At 31.3% G+C, this 12,463-nt stretch overlaps 1 long non-coding RNA gene across 1 annotated transcript in view; it reads right to left on the bottom strand.

The window, feature by feature from the left end:
• Positions 1 to 11,663, bottom strand: part of LOC148613523 (uncharacterized) — a 36,860-nt gene extending 25,197 nt beyond the window's left edge. Inside the window, exons 1-2 of the long non-coding RNA XR_015923144.1 lie at positions 11,605 to 11,663; positions 627 to 727 (exon numbers count right to left, since the gene is read on the bottom strand). This is a non-coding gene — a long non-coding RNA (uncharacterized LOC148613523). The remainder of the gene's footprint in view (positions 1 to 626; positions 728 to 11,604) is intronic.
• Positions 11,664 to 12,463: the final 800 nt, after the last annotated feature.

Below are 12,463 nucleotides of genomic sequence, written 5' to 3'. Positions count from 1 at the left end.
TTTGAAAAGTCATAATTGGAAATGTGTATCGTATACATCGCTATATCTAACGGTTTTTTGGAAAACAATGTACTTTTACTTGGTTATATTAAAAAATAATAGAGCCATCTGGTGGTAATCATGAAATACGATTTTTAATTAAAGAAACTTATTCATTTTTAATTTGATGCTTTTGCTGAACACATACAGGTAACCATCATTTTATACAGTCAACCTTGCCGTCCATTTTTAAGCGATTAACATTTTGAAAATATAATGCATGATATCAATCGACAGTAATTTAAAAGATGTTCATTCAGTTCAGTGCATATAAATGTATATTAACATTGCCAAAGCAACCAGACTCATACATAATAAGAATGTTTCATAAGTGCGTACTTCGTAAGTTTTCAGAATGTAATCATTGACATTAAACTTACTGATTGGCTGTTCAAAAAGCGAGAGAAGAATTGTTTACTATAACGAACAAATTAGTGTTCGGGAAAAAAAGATTTAAAGTTTTTTTCTTATTTATAAACAAAATTACTTATCTCTATCTGCAACCGCCTGGTTTTCTTTTTTTTTTAATCTGACCCTCAAAACCAAAACTAATCATAAAAAATATTTAAGCACTTTTACTAACTCACCTGTCCAAAGGCCATGTGAGCTATTGCCATCACTTGGCGTCCGTCGTCGTCGTCGTCGTCGTCTTTTACAATTTTTCATACATCTTCTTCTCTGACATTACCTGACCAATTAGATCTAAACTTGGTATGAATGTTTCTTAATGTATCTTGCATAGAAAGTGATATGGGGATTTTTGATCCGTCGAAAACATGGTCGCCGTTACTTAAAATAGAACATAGGGGTTAGACAGTAGTTCTTCGCTTGTATCCCCAAAACTGTTAGGTTCAGCCATATTATATCTTGGAATTAATGTGTTCAGCAAAGTGTGAACATATCTACGTTACAATTTTTGTTGTAATCTGTTAAACCATGTTGGAGTTATTGTCCCTTTTCAAGGTTTTTTGCTATTATTGATGTTATTTCTTTCAAAAATCTTCTCCTCTGAAGCTACCACACCAATTGGAATCAAATTTGGTATGAATGTTTCTTAGGTTATTTTTCAAAGAACTAATGTAGGAATTTTTGATCCGCGGAAAAAAAACATGGCTACTGTTAATAAAAATAGAACAAAGGGGTCGGTCATAAGTTTCTCTCATATATTTCAAAAACCGTTAGTTTTAGCTAAGTTCCTTCAATTGCTGAAATGATCCTTCTTATAAGGCCTACAAACGTCTCTAGGGAATTGAAGTTGTCCAATAGCTCCATGTAAGAGTAATTGCCCATGAAAGGTGAAAAAATTATGTTTTTAGCAGTTGTCAGCCAATAACTTGAAATCTTTTATAGATAGAACGAAACTTTCAATTAATGAAATGATACTTTTGAAAAGTCTTACCAAGTTTCTGAGTCGAAGTTTGTGGACTTCTTGTTAGATTTATTGCCATTGAAAGCAAAACTTTACTAGGTAAGCTATTTGGGCTCCTCGGAGCCTCTTGTTTCAAATTTATACAGTCCTTATATTAAAGCCGTATCATTTTGTCGTGTACCTATACTTTAACTGATATTGAAAAATGGTATACGAAGAGTAACAATGACAGCTAACTTCATTGTAAAAAAATACAGTTAAAAAAACACAAGGTAAAAGACAATAATTCTATAAATGGTCTGTTTAAGAAATAAATTACGGAAAATTCATTTTATCATTGTTTTACCCGGGCTGACCATTTATGCCGCATTATTTTACCCCGAGCAAATCTAGACTTGATTTATTTCGATTCTAATAGGATAATAGCGGTCCATTTTTACATTTCCGTGACCTATTACGGTGCTACCGAGTACGTGTGTAAGTGATGTTTACGGAATATGATATAACTTTTCTAAAACAATATTTAATATCATTATTAAATATTAAATATGAACTTGATATTCATCCACGCTACTGAAATGAATGAAAGCGCTGATAAACATCGGAATGTTACGTGTGTTTGTTTACATGATTAAATTGAGCATTAATTTACAAACACACAAGCAACACCCAGTGCCACGCCCAATAAGTCGCGTGCTGCTCATATAGCAATCGAAAATTGATCACAGTAGTGGTCTCAAAGCCTTTTAAGGACGTCATATTAGAATTTTCTTTTACATCTAAATGTAAATATTAGGCTGTTATCATCATGGTAGACCAATTGTGATTAGTGTATATTATTGTGGTTATGTACGTTTATCAATGGGAATTGTATTACACAATTCTGGCTATTTCTGTGTGACTTGGAGCATTTAGAATAATGCTATATATTTACTGTACTTAGAACATTATTTTTGAAGTATTCCTTTCTTCCAAATCGTCTTGTTTATCAAATAAGGCAACGATAATACAATAAGAAGATTTTACTTTCTCTTAGATGTAAGTTGTTGCTTACGGCTACCCTTACAACACTCAAGAGAGTCACATCTGGTAGTGTCACATTCAATAGTCACAAATATATACAAACATCTACTCATCACTTAGAAGGATCGTACTTCGCATCTGTTGATTAGTACAATCTAGACTATCAACAATTAGGCAAAGCCAGTATAAATAGGATAGCCTAAATTAGGATATATTAACAATGTAAACAACAACGCTAAACTTTATTTTCAAGAGTTCACCTTTCTTTGAAAATAGGACTAAATAATGGTTTTGCAATGTAAGATGTTGGGAATAGATATTATTACTATCAACTAGTATTGTCATGGGTTGTTTAAGATATAAATACATAATTCTGTACTGTTAGTCGTACAGATACAGCTGCAACATAGATGCGTAACCTGAATATAAACTACCTATATCTCTTTAACTTAAATTGCTGAATATTACTCATAAAATATTTTTCGAACTTCACTGTTATTATGTTTCTTGAGGCGTATGTACCGTGTTCTTTGTATACTTCTTAAAAGGTTTGTTCTTGATGGTATTCATCAGCCCACTAGTTAGACTTATCTTAATTCGAAGTACATCATATATTATACATCATGTAATTTGCAGAATTCAAATTACATTAAACAGCTTAATTCATATGGTAGATCCTTGTGGCACTAGAGTTGTCTTTCAATTATAATACGTTAGCTTTGTGTACTTCTAGTTTACAATTATTATTTAGTTAAATTTTATTCCTATGTATTTGATTTCCATTTGCTTTGGAGAAGTAACTCCTTGAAAGACGTGCACAGCATATCGAAATTTGCAATATGTCTGATTGTTTTTTTGTTTTTGTTTGTGTTTTTTTGTGTTTTTTTTATTTGATTCTTATGCTGCTGATGAAAGGTTACTCCTTGAAACACTTTAACAGCATATTGGGTATTGAAATATTATATTTTTTTTGTCCAATTATACTTTGTGGGATATGAAAAGTGTTATAGCCACAGTATCACCAATGCTTGAATGGATCAATTACAGCGTATATGTATAGCAACAGACGAACAGTAAGAGTAAATTTCAAATACTATTAGGACCATTACTGAACCACTAAAATTGACATTGATTGTACCAAAGTTTCTTCCATCTCCTGGTTGTGTACAGAAACTTACTTTACATAATTGTATGACACATTGCTATTAACGATTGTTATTTTGCAGACTGTACGATTAAACTGATGACGATGCATATTGAATCCATAATTTATTGAGTATGGCACATTTGGTTTTGTCACTTTTCTTACAACTACAACATATTCATTATGTCTGCTTGTTACCATGGCAGAAGATTCTTTATCGTTTAATATTTTAACAATATGACTTTTATTTAGTAAGTAGTTATGGAATGAAATAGTTATGTGATATACCACAAAACAGTCTATTTTCATTAGCTTTATAGGTAAATATGATAAAAATATAATTATGCATTATAATCTGTCTGCTCTTAGAAGATAATCCACATTAAAAATCCAACTGTCTCTATTGTATTTTAGTGTCATTTACATAGGTATCTCCCTTAATTTTGATTTCTATAGTACATTTTATACATTTTTTCTCCTAATAATAAAGGTTGTATGAAAAGCCACATGTTAATTTCTGTTTACTATAACATTATAAAAAAATATCAAAAATAAAAATATGTAGGCTATCCAACCATAAATCACACTTCGCACGATTCTTATCTGGAATGCTACTTATTAAAGTATATTTATGATGCATACGATTCAAATTTAATGATGATACATTTTTATAGCAAAGGTAAAGACTAAAGTGATTGTGAAATGACAAAACATTACGTCCAATATTGCTAATTCATTTTCAAATTTGTGGCTTAACAAAATTGGTGAAGAGTAAAAGGATTTATTATGGGAACAATATTGTTTTTGTTTTCATTAACGGATGCGTTGAAGTTAAAATTTGTTAATGACAATGCTCCTTATTGAAAGGAAATGTAATTATCTGATACCTAATGTTCACAAATTTGTTTGCAGGTCACGTTATCTTTGCTAATAAATTTTAACTGAAAAGCTTAAATACCTTCACACTTAAAGCTTGTACTCAGTTTGGTTTAGAAAAGTACACAACCGACTTGTAAAAACACTGGTAGTTTTGACATTCATATTTTGACTAAAATTATATCTTAAGTAATACTTATAATATCATCTAAATAAACAATTATATCAACTGTTTAAATAAATAAAAAAGAGAAATATATACTAATTTTGTCAACAAAGATTCAAAATTTCTGAGACGGACACTTAAAAACGGGAAACAACACATAAATGAAACAAATTCATTGGAGACAAACTCTGCAAAATAATCAATACACAAACATTAATATGAAAACTGAAGGAATACGAATAAAGTGACAATAAAAATTCCAGGATTGAAACCTCAGAAAAATGAATTAATATATAAGCAAAACAGTGTCTTGCAGAATAAATGTATGAATAAAATACATAAAAAATAAAATCTGGAACGGATACTAAAAATTAATAAGTACAAAAACAACAGGATCACAGACAGAAACTCCGAAAAATCAAAACTTTCAGAATTAAGTATTTCAGTCTTGGGACGGAGACTGCAAAAATAAAATACAATAACAAATTTCTTATTTAGTCACCAATCGGGCTATCAAACATAAGGACCTTGGTGTCCTATAAGTATTCCGAGTGTCTGAAAGAGTGATCAAGGGAACCGAGGTTCTAGTGGTAATAAAAAATGTAATCTAGGGACAAAGACCAGACATGGAAAACAGACATACACAATAAAGAACATAAAGTAACTAAAATCATACATACAAAGTAACAAAAGCAAATGAGCAACTCGGACTCCACTAAAAACTGGGAGCATAGACCAGGTGCACCGGTACGGTAAGCGTCCTCTGCTTTTCTAGAAACACCCGCCGAGTTGCTCATAAAAAGTCAAGTCCGGGGCAGCCGAAATAGGAAAGGAAAACTATGACACGTTGAACAAATCAGTTTTCATGGACGCACATGGATACACCATAACGATCAACGAGTTCATGAAGACGACCATAAAACTTCTGTGGTGATGAATTTAATCTTGTAGCAATATAACCCTGCTCCAGAACCCTACTAGTAAGAAGTTCAGGGCGGTACAAAAAGTCTGCGTAGTTTCGGCAAACTCTGGCATAACGTATGAGTTGTGATATGAACACTCCATTCGCAGGTGCTGAAGGGATGTTGCCACAGATGAAAAGAAAGTTTTCAATTCTGAATGAAAAATCATCACGTTTGTCGTAAAGTTTGGTGAATAAAAATACTACCAGTTATCATACCATTAAACCACCGTAAACAACAATGAAATAAATAATTTACAGTGTAATGTGCCTGTCATACAATAAAGGTTTCTAAAAATAGAAACGTCTGTTTATTTATCAAACATATTTTTTCGTTTTATTTCTTTCATTCAGATCTAAATTTAGTAGCTGCGTTAGGAAGTCAAAAGATAACTGGAAAATCTGGCAGGTCGACTACATTTACAAAAGACATGAAATGGAATGGCAGATATGTTATAGGTAACTGTATTATTGTAGTCATTATTTTACTGATATTCATTTCCTTTATGTAAATTTAAAAAAAAAATGAATGAGTTGGTTTAATTATAGCTTATGTTGAACAAAACATGATATATTATATTATTGACAGACCCAGTTAATCTGCATCAAGCGCTAAACAGCTTTTTTTTGCCTTAAGTTTTCATTGTGACAGATTTAATATCACTTTATAAATAGTATGTTGAGACTGATCGCGAAAAGTGTTGTGATTATTGACTTCTATTGCTATGTATAGAGTGTGTTTTATCTCAATTTCTATTCTTTGTCATTTTACAGTTATAGATTGAAAATAAATTCGTGGATAAGCTAAGTAGATAACCCTCCTGATATATGAAAACAACAAAAAGGTACGGGGGAGCAATCATTTTAACACCTAATGTCCCGATTTGTACACAAATTAATGTATGTATATTACTTATATTCAATGGCCTCAGTAACTATTAGTAATGGCAAATTTTGACGCAGCAAAGTCGAGATTGAAAACAAAAATGTTAGTGGCATTAATAACAGAATATCGTATTTATTACTGGAAATCATAAATAATCAATGTGATTAATACGCTTTTGACAAGTTAATATTTCGTGCATTAAACATGTTTTAATTTACGAAAATACCAATCGACTATTGCCTGTTTAAGTACAAATACCATTAAAATCATATTGATGAGCGATATGTCATGTTTTCATTTAGATCAGTACAGACACCAAACATACTCGTAACTTGAACAGCAAGAAAAACGCTATGTAAGAATCCGTCTTTGATTTCTCTTTTGTTCTTTGATTTATAATCTCAGTGGTTTTATTAATTAAAATGTGGAACAATGAGATTTTTTATTTTAATGTCAAAACACTACTTTGATTTGCTACATACACAAAATGTAATGATATCACCAAGTAATAATTCATTGACTTGAAACTCTACTTGACTTTGGTTTTAAACATTCAAATATGAGCACATTTAAAAGAGATTTTATTTCATCTGGTTTGCACTCTTTTAATTATTATAGGAATTTTATGTTGAAATATGTACATTATTGCATTAAAATATCAACAGGTGAAACTTTTATTTTTGAAACATAGATAAAAAAGAAAACAGCTTCATCATTTTTCAAAAAACTGTAAAGATTTTTAATATTTAAATAGTCGAGCAAGATATACATGTAATGCGTTCGGTGGTTTTGTTAGTTGTTCTTTGTTCGTTTCCTATATTTATCCTACTCTCGTATTTTTGTTCATATGTAACACTTTGATATGACTATTATTTTATACAAATGAATTTCAAAAAACTTGAAAACACATACTGATAACAAATACAATTATCATAGTTTTCTCAGGAACACCATTTTTGTTTTAAATAAAAAAAATAAGAACAGTCCGTTTTAAGATAGTAATCGGTTTTTCATTTATGTACATCGTTTTCATATTCAGGTAATGGCCTTTTTTAATTAATTGAAGACATACTGTTCTGACTGTTTTGTCATAATTGTTCCATTTTGTTGGATTCAGTTCATCAGAAACGTCCATGAACCCTGATATAGTTCTGTTCAGCAGAAGAATAATAGGAAATTCTTATTCAGAGTATCAATATGAAGAAGCGTACGTCACATCGTGAGAATTTATCTCAATGGTGATACAATAATACAAAATGCCTCCAAGAGTTTTTTTTCAAATAATTAACCATCGTAAAAATTGCTGTTTTTCTTATGCCAGGCAGGGCATATCAGATGTAGACTATGTCGATAAATACATTGATATTAATCATTATACGCCATGTAACGTTATTCTACGTTTCCTATATTAAACTCCAAGCTATAACACAAAACAAAATAGTTTTGCGATGTCTACCTTTTTTAAAATCGCTGCCATATGATAAACCTATATATTTAAATGTGGTAACAAAAATATATTCAATCGTTTAATCTATTTTTATTCCATTCGATAAATGAATGCTTCTATTTAAAACTTATCGTAAAAAATTGCATTGTTGAGGGGTGTAATACTTGTAATTCCTATTTCGTCAACATAAAAAGTATTACCTTAAATTGTGTTAATTAAAAGTTCAAATTACAGGCAGGTCTAATTTACTGTAAATATCTATTGAAGGGACTGTTAATTCTTTCCTGGATAACGATTGCAGTATCATAGCTGCAACGTATTTTACTATTACAGTAATATATGACTGTTTCATAAAAATCTACAGTAATAAGGTATCATAAGAAACAAAAAGAAATGACTAATGAAGAAACAAAAGGGGCATTAATCTAAGTTGTTTATGATCCAAAATGAGGAAATAGCTTGATAACTTTTCAGAACTCATTTTTCAAGTTTTCTCTTAGGCGCTTGTTATGGGTATATAAGGAAACAAAAACAACTATATAGCATTATGTAAATACAGTTATAATAACACCGAATATCATCAGACGCTCTAGGTCATCATAATCAATTTATTAATCTCAACAATTACTTCCACTGAATCCGAATACTGATTAAAATTACATAGGCTCTGTAAATAACAATGTCTATCAAAGATATTAGTTATGCATGTGTATATTATTTAAGTCATAGCTTATCAAACTCTGAATAAAAATAATTGAATCGTCTAAATGTGTCGAAAATATGAACCAAAAAAGTAATTCGGTTCGTGCGCAGATTGCCGAGAAATTGAAAATTAATTCTGAAGTATAGAGAAAAATAATTGAAAAATATCTTGATAATTTGAACATTTTATGAATTAGAATAAATATCTTTATATATTGAACTCGTCAATATTTTGATAACGAAAGAATAAATTTTGCAAAATGGCGGTTCTTGATATATTTAACCATATCGTCACAGTGTTCATCTTACGTGTATCTCCGTAAAGATGCATTCTCTTATTACTATGAACTTTTCAAAATTTAAAAATCAATTAATTATGACATAATGTAAGAGACAGGCTGTAAATCTAGACAAAATATGTAAAAAGAACTTTTCATTAAGTCGCAAAAAATTGTGAAGTACAATGGTCCATAACTCCGGTAAATGTTGCGTCCACAAGTGTGACCAGATGGGGCACAATGAAATAAATAATAGTCAAAAATATGTATTTGTATTATTTTTTTAACAGTGATTGATATTCGCTCGTTCAAATTTGATTATGACATCACATTGAAACATAGAGCAATTGCCCCATTGAAGATGAACATTTTTTTCAATTGGTATATAAGACAGCATTATTTAACCGTTTAACTTTATGAACATTCTGACTGATATCAGCAAAAAGACCAAAAACCTGGTTAATACGGAATATCAACTCATGATAAAATTCACAAGATACAAAAAATACAAACACTTATAAAGTCAACAGGTACGTTTGATTTCCACATCTCTAATATTAAATACAAACATTGAAGTTGATCTCTATTTCATATACCGATACTTATTTATGTACAACACATATCTTTCAGCCTGCATTATAATTTGGCACTAATTGTTGGATATAATTGAAACCCGTTTTAAATTTAAACACATAAAAACTAAACTGTACGTAAGCATGTTGCACAAATAAAATGACTTTTGTCTAATGTTTTACGTCGATACGACATACTACAGCATGTTCTTACAGTAGAAATACACGTTTGTCTCTGGTAATTAGGTTTGATTAAAATTTCCTAAGTACAGACTTATGCTACGAAACTTCTTCTATTTTGATGAAATAAAAGTGTCACATGTTCTAAATTTGATTGAAATGTAAAACAATTTCAATCTTCAGTATTAATTATGTCAAACACTAGCAGGATTGTCTTTTCAGTCTTGGATCAAATCTGTTAATTGTTATGTATTAACGGAAATTAAACAAACAGGACTATAGTCAAACTGTCATTAATAGGACGTCGTTAAGGTATTTTGGATGTCGCCATAAATTTTCCAATTATTGTTTTTTTAATTTCCCTCTCCATTACCACCAAAAGAGTTATTAACATCCATATTGTATTTTATACGAGATATCAAAAGTATGGTTTACCTATAAAAGTAGATAGAATGGCAATTATTTACTATACATCAGGATACGAAAAACATTGTTCAATGCAAATGTTATCAATAAGGGATTCATTATAAAAAGAAATTAATTTTGGGGTAACGATTGGACTCAAAAGCCATTAAAGAGGAAGAAAAGGCAAACATACATTTCATTTTTTCCCAGGTAAAGAGTAATCAAGGGAACCAAGGTTACAGCGGAAATCAAAGGAATGTAATCCAGGGACAAAGACCAGGCATGGAAAACAGACACACAGACACAAAAAATACAAAATAAACAAAATAATACATACAAAAAATAATAATAAATGATGAACTCGGACTCCACTTAAAATAGGGTGCACGGACCAAGTGCACCGGTAGGGTAAGCACCCTCTGAATTTCTAGAAACACCCGCCGAGTTGCTAATATAAAGTCAAGTCCGGGGTATACGAAAGAGGAAAGGAAAACTATGTCATGTTGAACAAATTAGTTTTATGGGGCAGATGGCTACACCATATGACAACCATGAAACTTCTGTAGTGATGACTTCAATGTTGTAGCAACATAACCCTGCTCCAGAAGCCTAATTGTAAGAAGTCTATTGCGATACAAAAAAATCTGCGTAGTTACGGCAAGCTCTGGCGTAACGTATGAGTAATGATATAAAAACTCCACTCGCAGGTGCTGAAGGAAAGGAAAGTTCGCAATACGGAATGAAAAGTCAATGTGGTTGTTGTAGTTTGATCAATAGTTACCATACTTACAAAAACAAAAATAAAGAGTTAAATATAGAAGGATTTGCATCTCGTAATTTATTGGAATATCTCGCGTGGCGAGATTTCAGTATACTCGCATCAGCTACTTGCCGCCGATACTGCTATTGCAGTCAAAATAAAGTCATATGAAACATTGATACAACAAAAGCAGGAGAAGCTATAGCTATAAACATCCTTATATACACTTTTAGATTATTTTGTTGTCAATTCAAAACTAATTTTATGATGATCGTTCGGGTTTAGAAGAAGGAGTTAGAATTTTAATTTAGGAGGGAATACCTTTCTCGAGGTCGTGACTCTGGCTGCCACATTTGGTCAAATACAAACGTTGATATCAAGCAAGAATGGGAGGCTAAATACAAAATTTCTTATATTCACCCTCGGACCATTTAAAATTAGAAGGGCAACCGCCCTCGAAGGCGGAGCTACCCAGTCAGGAGTCAAAACCAATGCATATATAAACGTAGATATCACAAATGTAGCGAAAACTACAGCTTTAAAACTCCTTGTATACACCCTCATAGTATTTCTGATCAATTTTAAACAAATTATATTACGATTGATCGGGTTTGGAAATAGGAGTTTGAATTTGTAATGAGGAGGGAAGTACGCCTTCGAAGGTGGGACCAGGTAGAAAATTTTCCAAGCTATTAAGATCTCGAAAATATAGGTATTGATCAAAACAAAACATTGAAAAGTCTGGAGGCAACTTGAGGTTGTATATTTTTTAAACCAAATGGGTCAGAATACCTACATTAATCGTGATGAAATGTTGAAGCGGTGGAAATCGCCCGCCATTAACATGGTACGCTCAGCATCAACGAAATGCATCATAGGTAATCTCGCTGTATATCGCCCCACGCAAGATATTTATTATCGTACTATTTAAAATTGCGCGATATTCTGACCCTTGCTATTTAAAAATCCTTGCAAAAACATTCTTAAAAACATATACAAACATTTTTAAATAATGTAAACCAAGACACTTTCAATGTTGCTTATAGCAATCTGTAATACTAAAATACCGATGATATATATTACAAATTTCGATACGCTTTACACGTGTTGAACGAAATAACCTCTCATCAGCAGAATTAGTATCAAATGAAGGTTGATAGTGAAATTTCCTTACTGATTAATTTTGGTAATAGGCGGAAGAAATATTCAAAAGGAAAGTTCGTATAGCAATTGGTGAAATAGTAATATCAGGATAAAAACTGTTGGAAACCACCACAAAGATCGTGACTAGGTACAGGCATTTCAAAATGAAAGATGGATAGAACAAGGATTTATAGCGCGCTAAATATCTCGCTTCTATTACGGTTTATTACTTCCGGTTTATTTCAACACAATGAGGAGCATACAATTGTCACGGGTCAAAATTGGCAAAATCAGTAGTCAAGTCAATGAAGATGTGAATATAAAGTGTAAAAAAAGAACTAAATACAATACAAACTAGTATAAAATGTTGTGGACACCAACACTTATGTTCAAAAACGTTCCCAATGTTGCAGGAGTCCGAAAATCAGTTCTATGGCTCTACAATTTATTTCCATTTGTTTTTAGTTTTTTAAATGTTTGACCGGCGGCCGTTTTGGAAAGGTGGCTATTTC

This window comes from Perna viridis, chromosome 6 (assembly GCF_037379345.1).
Source record: "Perna viridis isolate PV_CMFRI_1.1 ecotype Kerala chromosome 6, ASM3737934v1, whole genome shotgun sequence".
Taxonomy (NCBI): Eukaryota; Metazoa; Mollusca; class Bivalvia; order Mytilida; family Mytilidae; genus Perna; species Perna viridis.
Note: the sequence above shows the minus strand (reverse complement) of the source record. Positions and strands in the feature narration are given on the sequence as shown.